The sequence below is a fragment of the Hakea prostrata genome, chromosome 8, assembly GCF_041222555.1.
Source record: "Hakea prostrata isolate BN-2017 chromosome 8, UWA_Hpros_2, whole genome shotgun sequence".
Classification (NCBI taxonomy): domain Eukaryota; kingdom Viridiplantae; phylum Streptophyta; class Magnoliopsida; order Proteales; family Proteaceae; genus Hakea; species Hakea prostrata.
This window is the reverse complement of record NC_142607.1, coordinates 18,567,155-18,583,056: the sequence shown is the minus strand read 5'-3', so window position 1 is coordinate 18,583,056 and position 15,902 is coordinate 18,567,155. Positions and strand designations below refer to the sequence as shown.

The window sequence follows — 15,902 nt, the reverse complement described above, 5'->3', positions numbered from 1 at the left end:
ACTTGTCTGGTTAGCACACAAAGTGCTTGACTTATCTCCAACATTTGGAGTTTCAGTTGATCCAGTTGATACTGGAGTGGATCTGGAGGATTATTACCCCCTGACCACCATCTAATTCAAGGGGTCGACTTCCCTGTGGAATATACAGATTGTTCACTCCGGGAATTTGGACGCTAGCTACTCATTGGGCCGCAGCAGCAGCTCTGCTGCTGATCTAGTTACCATAGCTTTCTGAAACGTTTCCCACAGACGACGCCAAATGATGCGTCCAAAATCTGCTCAGCCCTTAGATCTCCTGAGAATGACCTGCAAAAACGAACGTCAGATGTGGCCGGACCGCTAGGATCGGGAGTCCACCTCCGAAGGCTAAGTCAGTTGATGAACTTATCACAAACGGCTCTGTTGGATCACAGAACTAAGGAATGAATAACGAGAATACGATTCAGATTGTATGTATCTGTGTATGTGTGTTCGTCCATCCTCTACCTTGTGGGTAGGTGATGTCTTATATAGAGTGTACCTTCGAATCTCCTTCGTTGGATGTATTTGAGCCTTCTTCGGATAGTCGTTGGATCTTATCAGATAGATCCGTTAAGTGATAGATCTCTACTAGGTTGGACTAGTAGATGATTCCTTTGATAATATGATCGTTATATGGTAGTTTTCCATATAATAGCGATGAGTGACTGCTGCCAAATACTGCTAGTCGCCTTTACGTTGATTAGCCTATTCCGATCGTATCGGATTAGGGCGTGCTTGTGATTGAGTTAGTTTTCTTCCTCAGCAAGCTATCTCCTGGACCTGGCTCGCTCGGAAGCGAGTCGATTCCCTTCGTCCCGACCGGAGTCGAGGGTCGAACCAAGATTGAACCAGGTTCGTTTATATTTCCTACATATCAGGTGGCAATCTATCATTCCATATCAAGATTATCTTATTGTGTGTGAAAATCATATATTGTATTTCTTTGTAGACTCTGATATTACTATATTAGAGAAGATGCTAATTCCATTATAAATATGTAATGACTAACTCAATAGAAGAGCTGAACTGATCTTGTCTTTCTTCTTTGTATCCTATATTTTCTCTTTATTTTATAACAGTGTACACTTTTTCCTTCATTATTATTTATATATGTCATTGATGAAAAACGATAATGTGTTTATTGAGAATTGACCCAAATCTCCATGGCTATATTACAAAATTCTCACCATATACTTTGCCAACAAGATAAATTATTTAATGGTTGGAAAATAACCCTATTATTGAGCTTTGTAGAGAATTATAGAAAACAATCAATGACGTATTGTTAGGCACTTATGTCTTATTTGGAAATTAAGAGAGTGAACATTAAGGGCCTGTTTGGTTAAGCGAATCCAGAGATTTCAAATCTCTGGATTCACAAATGGGAGATTTTTACCTGTTTGGTTGTGTGAATCCCTAGATTCTTGAAATCTAGAGATTCACCTTTTTACACTAAAAACATGAATCTGTAGATTTATGGGAAATGGGTGAAATCCAGAGATTTCAAAAAAACTGTACATTTGCACATTCACAAAAATCACGTCGATCAAATAGTATTTTAGGATGAATCCATAGATTTCATTCCACAACCAAACATCTAATTTTATAAATTATAACTCCATAGATTTAAAATCTATAGATTTGAAATCTCTAGATATTTGAAATCTCCAGACTCATCTAACCAAACAGGCCCTTAAGATTTATAGTTTTTGTATTTGATCATTTTGTGATTCATCTGCTTTTAGCTTTGGAAAAGGTTTAGAGGAAATGATAAAACTCCTGCACATTTGGGCTCTAGCAGGGATTACAATGTGGACATGATCCCAAAAGGTATGTTTTGTTATGGACTTTTATTGGCATAACTAAGCTATGACGTTTAAAATTCTACATTTTTGGTTTCTTGTTTCATCTTTGCTCTTTTTAACTAAATGGTTCTTTTTTCCCTTCTTTTTTCCCTTCTTTTTTCCCGGTGACAACTGACAAGTTCATGATGGCGAATGGTAGTCTGGTTTGTGTCCTTATTCACACTGATGTCACAAAATATCTGTCCTTTAAGGCTGGAGGTGGTAGCTACGTCGTCAGTAAGGGGAAGGTGTATCTTTTAAGCACTCCTTAACATCCGGTTAACCTTCAATATCTGAAATGGGATTTTTTTTCTTCTTTTTTCTGAACAAATAGTTGTCAGTGCTCTCTTATGGAGCTTATAAGCGCTTATCACTGTAATAGGTTCACAAGGTTCCTGCAACTGACATGGAGGCCCTTCAGTCTCCTCTGATGGGATTTTTTTAAACGCGCCGTGCTCGCAAGTTCATCATTTATGTTCAAAACTATGTGTAAAACGACCCCAGAACACACGAAGAATGGACCTTACAAGAGTGACAACAAGAGAACTTATTTAGTGCGCTCATAATCTTGGTTTACCAACCTCAATTTGTTTGTGTTTCATTATCATTGTTATAATTGCTTTATCGTTCCTGTTATTTAATTATTATGATGAAGATGTTTCCATGTCCAGAAGGGAAAATTTCCATCTCTTCTACTTTCGTTGCTTCAGAGCTGATTGGTTGTTTTGACCTGTGGATGGATAAGATCTCCAGATTGATCACATGTAGAATTTATTGATCCATGTCAATTGTAGATGGACTTTGTTAATGAAATTTACAACTTCAATGTACCCTCTCCAGACAGTGGCAGGAGCCTCATGCATTGGTATGCCCTTCTAGTGTGGCAACTCCAACTCCATTTCGTTAAACTTGACATACCTTTGTCTCTCTTCTTCCTTTTTCCTCTTGAAATATTGCATCTGGCAGAATCTCTTGGATTTCCAAAGGATTCTCTCAGAGGCATATGGTAACGTCCCAGCAATAAACTTTGATTCTTGATCAGTTGTGATTATTTTCTTTTTATTAGCAGCTCCTGTTTCTTCTTCAAAGTGTAGAACTAAACCGATGTTGTTCTGATTATGGTTTCATTTTTCCCCTGTCAGCAAATATGGTCTTGATGAAAACACTGTGGACTTCATTGGACATGCATTGGCGCTTCATACAAATGATCGTTACCTGGACCAGCTAGCCTGCAGTGGATACTTTAAAGAGAATGAAGGAAAGATGGTGCCCAGGCACATCATTTATTTTTAGTTTTGTTGTTTATGCAAGCAAAAATGAAAATTTTATCCACCTTACTATATTAGTGCATTCATTCTGATTTCATTCTTTGCTAGCTTTATGTGGAATCACTTGCACGCTTTCAAGGAGGGTCACCATACATTTATCCCTTGTATGGCCTAAGGGAGCTTCCACAGGTTGGTCTGTTCTGTTCACTGTTTTGCAACCTGAAACAAGTGTTTATTTCCCTATTGTAACTAGTAGTTGAAGATTTGCATTTTCTAGGCATTCGCAAGATTTAGTGCTGTATATGGTGGAACTTGTAGGGTAAGTTTAAGCACGAGTGCTTAAACATACACCCGGGGATTGAGAAGGGAAAACCCGCCCGCCATGAATGGCGGATGGCTCTCCACAAAGGCCCATACACCGGACTAACTCTGGCCATTTTAACATAAGTTGAGATGACCAAAACCCAACAACAGCAAACAAGCCTGAGTGCAAGGTATATTTCTTCTAAAATTTTCCATCATGTTTCCACATATTTGTGGTACCATGTTGGATTTTTGTCCGCAATTAATCCACACTAAGTGGTGTGTTACAACAATTGTCAATTATTGATACAACGATAAAAACAAAAGGGAGGTAATATGATAATTAATGTGGTTCAATTAAAAGAAGTTTCAACATTTACGAAAGGCCACCGAATAACAACCAAAATGACAAAATAAAACCCAAAACCTAACCAACGAAGAAACCGTATCTTTTGCATCTAAGAACCCTAGTTGACCTCGTCTTCGTTGATCAATTCACCTTGTATGTCTTAGTTCCAGTGGGGTTTTAATGGAGAAATAGAACTTCAAATTTCACTATCTTAGCTACTTCTTTGTTAATGGTGAGAGGAGACTCCATCCAACCAGTACCTCCCCAAATTGTTGTTTGTTAACAAAGGGAACAAATCAGCTCAGGATTTGAGATCTTTATCAATGGTTTGATCTATGGAGAGACTCGGAGATTTCTTAAGATCTTTCTCGAGAATGTTGTTGGTGATGATGTTACTTACACAGAGTACACTCACAAGAAGATCGTGAGCTCCATGGATGTGGTTTATGCTATCAAGAGGCTAGGCAATATCCTTTATGTGTTTGGATGTTAGGGTTAGGGTTTTGGAAGAAAAATATGTATTAATCAATGGGAGTTTTAGCCAAAAAAAAAATGATTTCATCAATGTAATTCATCATAACAAATCGGTAATAGATATCCTCTTTTAATCAAATCTGAATCACCCCCCCCCCCAAAAAAAAAAGGGTTGTTGAGGTTTATTTCGTAAAGTCTTCTTATCTATTGGTTGTGTTATTGAGGTTGATTTCATGCTATTGCCATGATCCTTTGCATAGGTCCTCCCTTCTGTTGGACTCTCAAGTAAAATTGGATTATGGTTATTGGAGAAGATGGAATAGGTTAACTGAGTCAGAGGCTATGGTAGTAAGAACAGGGTCATGGGTAAGGTTTCTAGTTGACCTCCAATAGTTGGTGTCATTTTGTAAGTTTATACTTTTTGGGGTTTCTTGAAGAAAAAAATAAAAATAAAGGAGCTTTATGAAAGTGTGTGATTGGAATTTAAAAGGCTTTTAAACTTGAAAAGATAAGAAATGATAGTCTATTATATTAACCATTAGGTTTTCTACAAAACAATAAGTCATAACTTAGCACCTATGTGGACAGTATCCGTGCACACACAAACAAAATCCATTTTTCCTTATCTCCATATATTTTATATTTTATTAATTCATTTTCATTTTTTTTTGGGTAAGATTCATTTCCACTATGTACGGATATAATAGTATAATATTAGATACATATCTTTTTGTAGTTTTTAAACACGAATTTTTAATTTTTATAAAAATTAAGAACAAATTTAATCTTTATCAAATTTATTTTTGGGACTAGGATTATCATTGACACACGTTAAATCTTATACCAATGGTGATGTGAAAGAGTGGTGATTTAATCCCCAACCATGGCTTGATAAGACTTTACACAACAACCGCGGAGAACCCAACAAACGTGCTTGAGTGTCGTGAGGGAAGAATAACTGAGACCGCCAAAAGAAGACTGATGTATGACTTAATGTGTGTCTACCATAGAGACTTCATGATAGGGTTATGAACATAATATCATAATCATTCATATCATATCATTGTCATTAATTTCATTATTGATATTCATATTATATGTGTGGTGTGTAATCTTGTGAGTGAATCCGTCATATGATGTTGAATTGACCTCACTAAGTTCTATTGAACTCATTCCTTTTATATGTTTTTGTTTGTCTCTCTCTCTCTCTCTCTCTCTCTCTCTCTCTCTCTCTCTCTCTCTCTCTCCTTCTATTAGAATATATCTGCAAGTTATGAAGACTCTTTCTTGGTGGAGGACTCGTTGCCGGCAGACTTACTCGAGGGAACAACTGAAGAAGGTGTGGACGCACATGGAGCTTCATGCCAATGTTAAGACTGTCCTTATTGGGTTGATTTCATTAGGAAATTAGTCTAGTTTATTTTCTGCTGCAAAAAAATTATCCTTCTTTCTTTTCAAAACTCTGATGTTATACCTTTTGATTTGAAGTAATGAATGATTATAATCATTATTTCAAATTTGATAACTTATATGAGAAATTTGATTTATTCTTGTCCGTTTGATTTTACTATATCACATGTTGTATGGAATTGTCACTGAATCTAGGTCTTGCGGTGTATCACCCTCACGGGTATTTGGGTATGACTAGATCCGGCTGGGTATGTGGGGTGTGACATACCCTGATTGGCCCTGTCGTTGGCCCTATCCTCTGGCCCTGATTGGCCCTGTCCTTGGCCCTGATTAGCCTTGTCCCTAGCCTTAATTGGTCCTATCCTTGGACCTAAAATTTCAAATGTAAATACATAATATATATATATATATATATATATAAAAAAAAAAATAAAATAAAAAAAAAGCATCACAAGTTAACTAAAAATAAAATTCATAGAAATATAAGATGATTCAAGCTCTTACAAAATGATAAAATATTCAATAAGTTGATAGTGTTTCTTTAAACATAAATAATTTTACACTCCATAATTCTATATTGAGCTCTAAAAGTCTCCCATTGCTTTGGTGATGGAAATTGAAAACCTCTCCCATTACTTTGGTGTTGGAAATTGAAAACTTTTCCCATTACTTTGGTGATGGAAATTGAAAACCTTTCCCATTGATATACTTATTCAACAAAAAAAAAAAAACCATATTCAAATGGTTAACAAGTAAATCAACAATAATTTAGTATTGGTATTTTTTTCGTAGTCAAAGAAAATGATATTTTAGTTATAAACACAACTATCTATCCTTAATAAGTTTTTTTGAAATATTACATTGGAGGCAAAAGAGAGATGTCGATATTCATGATGAGAAGTTGGGGTGTAGATTTGTAAGATATTAATTTTCTATATACTAGTTTTTATTATTTATAATATATTATCTCGCCTTAGTCCCCCCCCCCCCCCTCAAAAAAAAAGTTTTTTGGGAACTAAAAGTGACTTAGTTCGAAAATAAAATTGCCTTAAAAAAAATAAAAAAGGTGAACTCATAGTCTAATATGATCAAAATGTCTGAAGGTCAAAATCGAGACTTATAGTTATATCAATGTTAATATGAAGATTAGGGTAAAAATCTAGTACATGATCGGGGTCAAATTAACATTAAGACTAGAGCCAAAATTAGGGTTAGGATCATGGCCAAAATCAGATGGATGCTTACTACATTGGTAATGAGGATATAATTTATTTTTATTATTAATTTTTTCAAAAACATGATCATGTTTTTATAATTTGACACATGTTGCAAGAATTACTAACCCAACCTGGGAACTTTGCTATAATTACTAATGCCCCCCCATATGGGTGGAGGGTCCGATGATGGGCACCCATATTACAAATCCCAAAATACCCACTACCACAACCCTTGTCAAGGAAACCCAATTAATTGTAGAGAAAAATAATCATAATTGTTACCTAAAAAAAATCACCAAAATAAAGAAATAATAATTGAATAAAATTAAAAAGAAACCGAAGAGGAGGAAGATAGAATCAACCAAATTGGAACCGAATATCACCACGTTAATCCTCCGCAAGAGGGCGCAAGGGGGAGTAAAGCGGAAAGAAACCCCAGGGGAGGTGACGCCCAATAAAAAAGCACCAGCCCCCCAAAAAAAAAAAGGGCCCCACAAGCAGAGGAGAAGGGGAAACCAAACGAAGAATTGCAACAATCAAAATAAAAAGAGTGAAGGTGGAAAACCAAAAAGTCAAAATAAAGAAGAGGGAAAGACAAACGGATAAAGGGGAGAGCGACTAAAAGAAGGACAAAGTGGACAACAACAAACAACGGCACAACACCAAGGAAGGGGGAACAGAAGAAAGAGGGTATAGTAAAAACGGGGGAGGAATTATCCTTATTTTTATTATTAATTTTTTTAAAAACATGATCACGTTTTATAATTTGACACGTGTCAAGTATTTACCCATGTGGATTTTAATTAATTCCTCTCCATATGGGTGGAGGGTCCAGACTCAAATCAAGGCTAGGATCAGGGCCAAAATCATGGACCTAGATTAGGGCTAAGATTAGGGCCAAGATTATGGCCAAGATTAGGGCCAGAATTAGGGCCAAGATCAGGGTTAGAATCAAGGCCTAAAGCAAGGCTAGAATCATGGCCAAGATCAAGGCTAATATAAGAGCCAAAATTAAGGCCAGAATAAGGGCAAAAATCAGGGTCAAAATCAGGGCCAAAATCAAGGACAGGTTGGGCGAGCTAGAGAGTAATCCCAGGCCAGCCCTTGACCCTAGTTTAGGGCTAGAATATTTTGGCCCTAACCCACCCTTAGGGCCAAAATCTTTAGCCCAAGCCCTATTCGGGCTCAGGGCGGGCTTAGGGCGGGTAAGGGCCGCCAATGCCAAACTTGCACCCCTAGAACTCCCTTCTTGTCAACTTTATATATTTTCTACTTTCTTGGATTCCACAATGGGTCACAGACCAAGTTGGATATGGAGGAGTTTGCTTTAATGCAAGGTCTATGTTGGGTTGCAAGGAGAGGTACAATGACCAGCCCATGGTTGGATCGGTGGCTACCTTCACAATTTGGTATAGAACTAGCTGCTCGTTCGTTGTCTTTAACTTCAAATATTCATTCAGTTGCTGATATGATTAATCAAGACACTATGGAATGGAGGAAGGAGGACTTCTTCATTCCTATGTTTGTCAAAGTGTTCCTGCACATTCTACAAATTGAACTCTGAAGCTTCACTAGGGTGGATTATGGTATTCGTGCATGATACAAACTGGTATTTTCAGCGTAAATAGTTGTTATCCTATGTTGACCAATTACTAGCATGATTTGTGTGTGTTATTTAACCCCTCCAATTCTCATCGACCATCTTACTCTTCTGTCCTTGATGACCTAGGGAAGGTTCTTTGTAATAGTTTAACATTACCCAAGATTCATCGTTTCTTATGGAGAGGATCCGCCAATGGCCTGACTACTGGAGATAAACTTCTTCAATGCCAGATTCTTGTGGGTTAGCTGTGCTTGTGAGGCATTAGAGACTGTACGTAGGGCATATCTTACTGGGTTGTAATTGTGCTCGAGCGCCCTGGTATAGATGTGGATTCAATTACTCTCTTCTTCCTGGGTCTTCACCTTCTTTAATGGATTTTCTTCTAGCTTGGAGCAGAGAGTTCAAAACAAAAGGAAATAGAATTATCACTTGTTATGTACTGATTTGACCTTCATCCTGTGGCACCTATGACCACCAAGATGAAGATTGTTTTCACTCATTTTGATACACCTACAGAATTGGTGTTTCGGAAGGCTTAAGGGAATGCTCGGGAGTTCGAGTTTGCTTGCCATCGTGAGAGGGAGTAGTAGCAGCCAATCATGCACTGCGGTGGGATTGTAGCAAGAGGTTCCAGTGGATCCCTTGTGGTCTTCATGTCATGTAGATTCTCTCTTAATCCACATGGTGGATTGGGCGGGTTAGGGTATGACATAAGCACTCCAGATGGCTGCTTGGTTCATGTAGCGTCGTCCTCTTCTTTTTTGCTTTAGCAACTATTAAATGATTCCATCTCATGTATATTCTCTCAAGTGCTCATCCAATTTGATCACAAGTTAGTTGTTTCCTTCTTAGTGGATCGAAGTGGCTCCCCTACCTTTAGATGCAATCAAAATCCTAGAGGATATTTTTTTTTATCTCTACTCCACATTATTCTCATGTAATTTCATCTATGTTCCAAGGGCACCTAATGACTTTGCAAATGCTTTGGCAAGTTGGTTTTGCCTACGACCGTTTGGCCTAGTTTTGATTCCTTGTTTCTGGGTATTCTACCTATTGGATGTGGTACACGTTAGATGGTAAAGTGGACTAGAGGTGGATCCTATCCTAAATATATGGTGGAGGGGTGTAACATGAGCATAGTCTTCTACTCTCGCAAATAAAGAATGTAAGATATTAGCCAATAATAAGCATAAATATCTAAAGTGATGTGATAAAATAAATGCAGAAGCAAGGATATATCTTTTGCATGTCTCCTCCACTCTCCAACCATTGATCCTCACAAGAGATTTTGCAAAAGCCTCCACAGAGACGTAAAGAATCATAGCAACCCCATAAAGATGGTGATCTGAACTTTATTGCATTGCTTGATTCAGAGACCCCTTAATTTATATTTTCTCACAATAATGTTTTTATTTTTTCACAAAAAAATGTTAATCATAGAGCACATTGAGTACTTATTAGAAAATTGGGATCATAGTCACTTATGAAGTAATAAATAGTTACCATAACTAATGTCTTAAATTGATGAAATATAATTATGATCAATTACTATCCTGCCTACCAAAAAAATAAAAGGTCAATTACTAACCTATGTTATTATCCCAATATTGGGATTAGCAATATGACTTGTAAAGTACGATAGAGAATCCCATGGTTATGTGTGTTGAGTTTGGGTGTCTTGTATTCAGTGGATCCATATAATAATAGTTTGGGTTGTATTTGTAATTGGATCAGGGTTTTTGTCAATTACTTGTACGGGATAAAATTTTAATTACATGGGGATTACGGTTTTAGGTTTATCCATAAATAGTCTCTACGGATAACCTAGATGAATGAATCCATCCTTGTAAGGGATTGGGAGTTCCATCTCGAGGTTTCTTCCTTGGAGGGGATGGAGGGCAAGCAAATATAACATTTTGTGAGGTGTGAGAGTAGTGTGAGTTTTCCTAGAAGTAGTGAAACTCTTTTTCTATTTGGTGGATGTAGTGAAGGTTTTGCTGAACCACGTTTAATTCTTTATTTGTGTTTTGCTTGTGGTGATTCTTCGTTCTTGTTTGTGCATCCGTATCCCCAACAATATGTCTTCCGCTACTGCCTTCCCATGGTTATGGCTATAAATGGCCATAGTAGCCTAAGGGCGGCTTCGAATTGGATTTTTCAAGGCCTAGGTGAAGATCAGGTTAAGTTTGTGCCTAATTACATGGACTCAAGGTTGGGTTGAGAATTAGGCCCAATTTGACAATGTTGTATCCCATATTTTGAAGTGTGACACATATGACCCACAAAGTGGATTAGGTACAAAAATAAATCCATCCCTTACTTCCTTTAAGTGTTGGGAAAATTAAAATGTTGTTACTTGATTGTGTAGATATTTTGTTTTTTCAAAAATTCGAAGCGTTATATTCAAATAAAATCTTTCAGAGTAATCCGTCTGGAGAGGGAGACATAGTCAGAACACAAAAAGAGGGGAGCAATCCGTCTTGATTGTGTAGATATTATACCTATATCGGGCACATCGACAAAAATGTCAATGTTTAGCGGATTTTAAAACTACAAGGGATCAAAATACAACTGTGCATTTGCATGTTTTAAGTATAAAACCATACAACCAAACACTATTCTCTTTTTCTAGTTAACTTTTTAAATAATAGATTTTTTTTAATGAGAAAATTACATGATTAGCTGCTTTTAGGTTTCTTTTTAATGGATGTTTTGATGGCCCCATTTCTTGCCTGAGGGATTAGTGATGCTCAAACTAGCAAGAAATGATCTAACAAACTAACAAGAAATGATCTAACTCAAGCAAAGATAGACACCAATTTAAACATGAAAAGAGACTTCCACCAACTGGTACCTGCAAAGCCCATCATAAACATGAAAGGAGACACCCACCAACTAGTACCTGCAAAGCCCATCACAAACATGAAAGCCCATCATAAACATGAAAGGAGACACCCACCAACTGGTACCTGCAAAGCCCAAATCATAAACATGAAAGGAGACAACCACCAACTGAGTTTGACATCTGTTATTAGGAATCGGAACCGTATCGGTGAAGTCCTAATTTTATTAATACCGTTTCTACTAAATCAGAGTAACCCCAAGTTGATTTCTTTTTATTGTTTAATTATTTAAACCGTTTCAAAACCGATTTTGTTGTTGGATTGACATGAACTGTAATCGATTTTTCTAATCGGTCCAGAAAGTTGACCGATCTTATCTCCGATTCCAAATTTCAGAAACCGAGATGTGCTAAGAACATTACCAGATCTGGGGACAAGCATGGATTTGGAGAAGGAAGCTTTCCCAAATCCAAAGTACCACCACTCCATAAGCCCATGAAAAGAGGCAAGAGTGCTGAGAAGGGCAAAAAATTAGTAAGGGGACGAAGGCAGATTTGCAGGATTGTCTAAGGATTCAGATTTGGTAAGTCCTCGTATTTCTAAGAAGGGACAGCAGTGGTTGGATAAGAGTTTGATTGAGCATGAAATCCTTTTGGGCCAGCACACTAGCCAGTTTTCACGCACTTAGTAGTATTCTCGGGTAGTTTCTTTATATAATTTAAATATACAATATGCTGCCAAAAGAGGGTGTTTGGTGTTTTGTCTCTTGGAATGAATAGTTCTCATTCAAACATGGTATATATATTCATGCAGTTGTGGACTCTGCGGACTAGTTAAGTCACGAAATGGGAAAAAAAAAAAATACACGAAATAAGAAAATCACCGGACAAGAATATGCAAAAGTACTACATTGCTCTTGCGGAAAGCAGAAACCCTAGGATAGCTGTTATATATAATTCAAATATACAACATGGTATCACTCCTAACACCAAAGAGATTCACACACTTTGATCTCATCCTATACGTAAGACACTGGTCCTTTGTCAACTGAGCCAACAACTTAAGCTTCCTCTAGGAAATTTAATCTAAAAGAAAAATGAAAATTTTTTTCCATTCCATTAGTATGGCCTCACATAACACTTTAATGTTTCACTATGTATCTTCTCTTCAAAGCAAGAGAGTCAAAGATCTATTCACTTAAGGAGAGGAGAGATAAACTCTGGGAATTAATACTACTAATTTATTGGATAGTGATCTTTCTTTCCAAAATATAGCAAAGCTAAATTACACCAAAGTAGTTGAAAGTCTTAATCAAGCTGTCCCCTCAGTGCCCTATAAATTATCCCCCTAAAAGCTCTTTCTTCCCACCACTACTTCAGCATTCCATGCTTTCTCCTGAATTGCCCTTCAATACATTGCTTACTTTCCTAGTGTTGTTTTCAAGTTTTCAATGGATCTTTGTCTTCTTCTTATCACTGCTTTCCTTACGGTATGTACTTTATTTCCCATTCAAATTATGAAAATAATAATCAACGCATCTCACCATGTTGTCTCACTGAGTTCATATAAATTTGCTGCAGTTCGCCGTGACAATAAGCCATGCAACTCTACCTTCTGTAGAGTATTGGCATTCAAAGCTGCCAAAAACCCCTATGCCAAAAGCAATCCGAGATCTATTACCATCTGAAACTGGTTTGTTTTCCAAATTTTGTTCAAGCTATTAAGTTTTTTCTCGAATTCTTGTCAGGTGTTCAATCTCAAAGCAAAATCTTCTTCCCCCCCTCTTTTATCTCCACGTGATTATAGTGTTACATTTTATTTTAGTTAATTTATATTCATATATGTAAAAAAAAAAATCTTCTTATGAAATTGAACATGTGTCAGAAGTTGAAAATTTTACTCTCCATATATGTGGGTACAGAGGGTCCAGACTCATTTTCTTCTTTGGTGGAAATTGACTAATATTCTTCATCTTGTTGCCGATTTTAGCAGATCTAATAGAAGGGAAGAGTACATCAGAAAACATAGGGAAGGGTGGTGTTAATGTTGGTGACGGAAAAGGGAAGTCTGGTGGAGGCACAAGAGTCAATGTTGGACGTAAAGGTGTTGGTGTGAGCACTGGTAAGCCTGGGAGTGGAACCTATGTGGGGGTTGGAAAGGGAGGAGTTTCTGTTCACAAAGGCACAAAGGGAAAGCTTTAGGGTGTCAATCCTTTCAATTACCTATATGCTGCTTCTGAGGATCAGCTCCATGATGATCCAAGTGTGGCTCTCTTCTTCCAAGAGAAAGACATGCACCCAGGCACCACCATGAGCATACACTTCACCAAAACCACCCAAGGGACCACCTTCTTATCAAGTCAACAGGCAAAAACTACACCCTTTTCGTCTAACAAGTACTCTGAAATCTTACAACGATTCTCAGTCGAGCCCGGATCCAAAGAAGCACAAGTCATGAAGAACACCATCCATGATTGTGAGGAACCAACCGTACAAGGAGAAGACAAGTATTGTGCAACTTCACTGGAGTCTATGGTCGATTTCGGCACTTCAAAGCTTGGAACTAATGTTCAGGCTGTGTCAACTGAGCTTGACAAAGATGAGACTCAGAAGCAGCAATACACCATCGCACAAGGTGTGCAGAAGATGAGAAGTAATGAAGCTGTGGTGTGCCATGAAGAGCCCTACGTGTATGTTGTCTTCTATTGTCATTCCACTCACACTACGACAACTTACAAGGTTCCAATGGTTGGTGCTGATGGAACAAAGGCCAACGCTATTGCTGTGTGTCACCATGATACATCCAAATGGAATCCGAAGCACTTGGCCTTCCGAGTACTTAAGGTTAAGCCTGGGACTCCTATTTGTCACTTCCTTCCTGAAGATCATGTTGTTTGGGTTTCCAAGTAGAAGGAGAAAATTTTCATGCTTTAAGTTTGCTTGTTGGGTTCATGTACTATGTACCTACTACATGTATTATGGATATGTACGTATTTAGTAGTAATTAATAATAAAACTTAATAAATATTTTCTTTTGCATTAAAAGGAAGAAAAATGTCCATAATATTTTGGTTATTAATTGGTAAGAACATCAAAGAAACAATAAAGATTGGCCTAGCTAGTAATGGCCAAGGCCTCTTAATGAAGAGATCAGGCCTAGCTAGTAATGGCCAGGCCTCTCAATTGGGGTGTTACACTTTTCGGACACAACTGATTAAACAACCTCAAACCCTCGTTCTCAACCTAGTTTCTGCAAAAATCCTTATTTCACCTAAGATTCTAAATCGGATCGAAGCAAGACTTTGGGACTTCTAAATAACAATAATAAAGTCCTAAGAGTATAAAAAATTTGTCTCAAATAAACCTCAAATGAAAAGCCAAAATTCGGCTCTTGCGTGTGCTGCAGGGCATCTCTGAGAGGTTCGATGTAAATTTGTTAGCAATGAATTTCACAAACAACTCTCAAAACCAAAGGGAAACATAAAGAGAACTAATGGAAGGCATTGAATATACCCCAACTACCAAAACCTAGCACTCATTAATGAATAATACCATTAAACTAGGTTCAAAGAAGAGAGGTTGAAGAGCACTCACCTTTTAAAGTTTCCACAATGATTCGAGTTTCGAAGTGACGCCGCGTGGATGGAATCTGGAATCTATCTTGGTTTTTTTTTTCTCTCCAAGCCTCCGCCCCACTCTATCATTAGGAAATGTGTTCAAAGGTGAGTGGAGTCATAAAATAGGGTTTTAAACCCAATTTTTTGAAATTGCCCCGAAATTGGGGATGGGCGGTCGACCCAGACCAATCAACTAGTCCTATCAATTGGCCCTTGGTTGACCCTTCAACAAAGGTCCGATTTTGGTGTTTTTCGGCTTCAATGAAAGGTCTTTTAAGTATCAACGTTTGCGTATATTTACCTTGTCATTTGGATTCACCATCATTGATTTTCGGACGTGTCAAAGTCACCTTTTAATACCTTCGTGATTGATCCTCTCTCTTCCTAAACTCTAGGAGAGTGGTCGAGTCATCACTAGGGTCATCCACTAACATTGGGTCCATCTCCAAACCTTTGGGCTCAACTCGAGTGGCTGACAGTATTGTCACTGACTTGAGTTCCGGGTTCGTGGTCCTGAAACCATGAGTTAAAGGGTTAGAAATTCGGGGGATTTTACAAGTTCAAATTGATGCATTGTGCAATGTGGAGTGAAGGTTTTTAACAAAGATACTGGCTGGAATTGCAAGGAATTCCATAGATGATTAATAGTCCTTTCTAGTTTGCTTCCATTAAAGGTCAAGACATGGTTTGTTTCACTACATTTGGAAGTGCAAGAAGTAAAAGACCTAGTTCTTGGTGTTGAAATTATATATGCAAAATGTGTATGACATAGTAGCTTTGGTTTTCTTGGAGAGTTTACTGGCAAAATTGGGAGTTAATAGCTTGTTTATTTCTGTAGTGATGGGTCGCCTTTGTTCCATTACATATTGGGTAATGATCAATGGTGTTCTATGTGGGAGTGTGGCTCCAGGTGGAGGCGTTCATCAAGGGGATCCTCTATCCCCTGTCCTCTGC

General features: G+C 37.7%; 1 pseudogene across 1 annotated transcript; it reads left to right on the top strand.

The window, feature by feature from the left end:
- Nucleotides 1-12,727: 12,727 nt before the first annotated feature.
- Nucleotides 12,728-14,241, top strand: LOC149007369 (BURP domain protein RD22-like; annotated as a pseudogene). Its single transcript, XR_016175263.1, has 3 exons — nt 12,728-12,821; nt 12,913-13,024; nt 13,325-14,241. The product of XR_016175263.1 is annotated as a BURP domain protein RD22-like (transcript).
- Nucleotides 14,242-15,902: the final 1,661 nt, after the last annotated feature.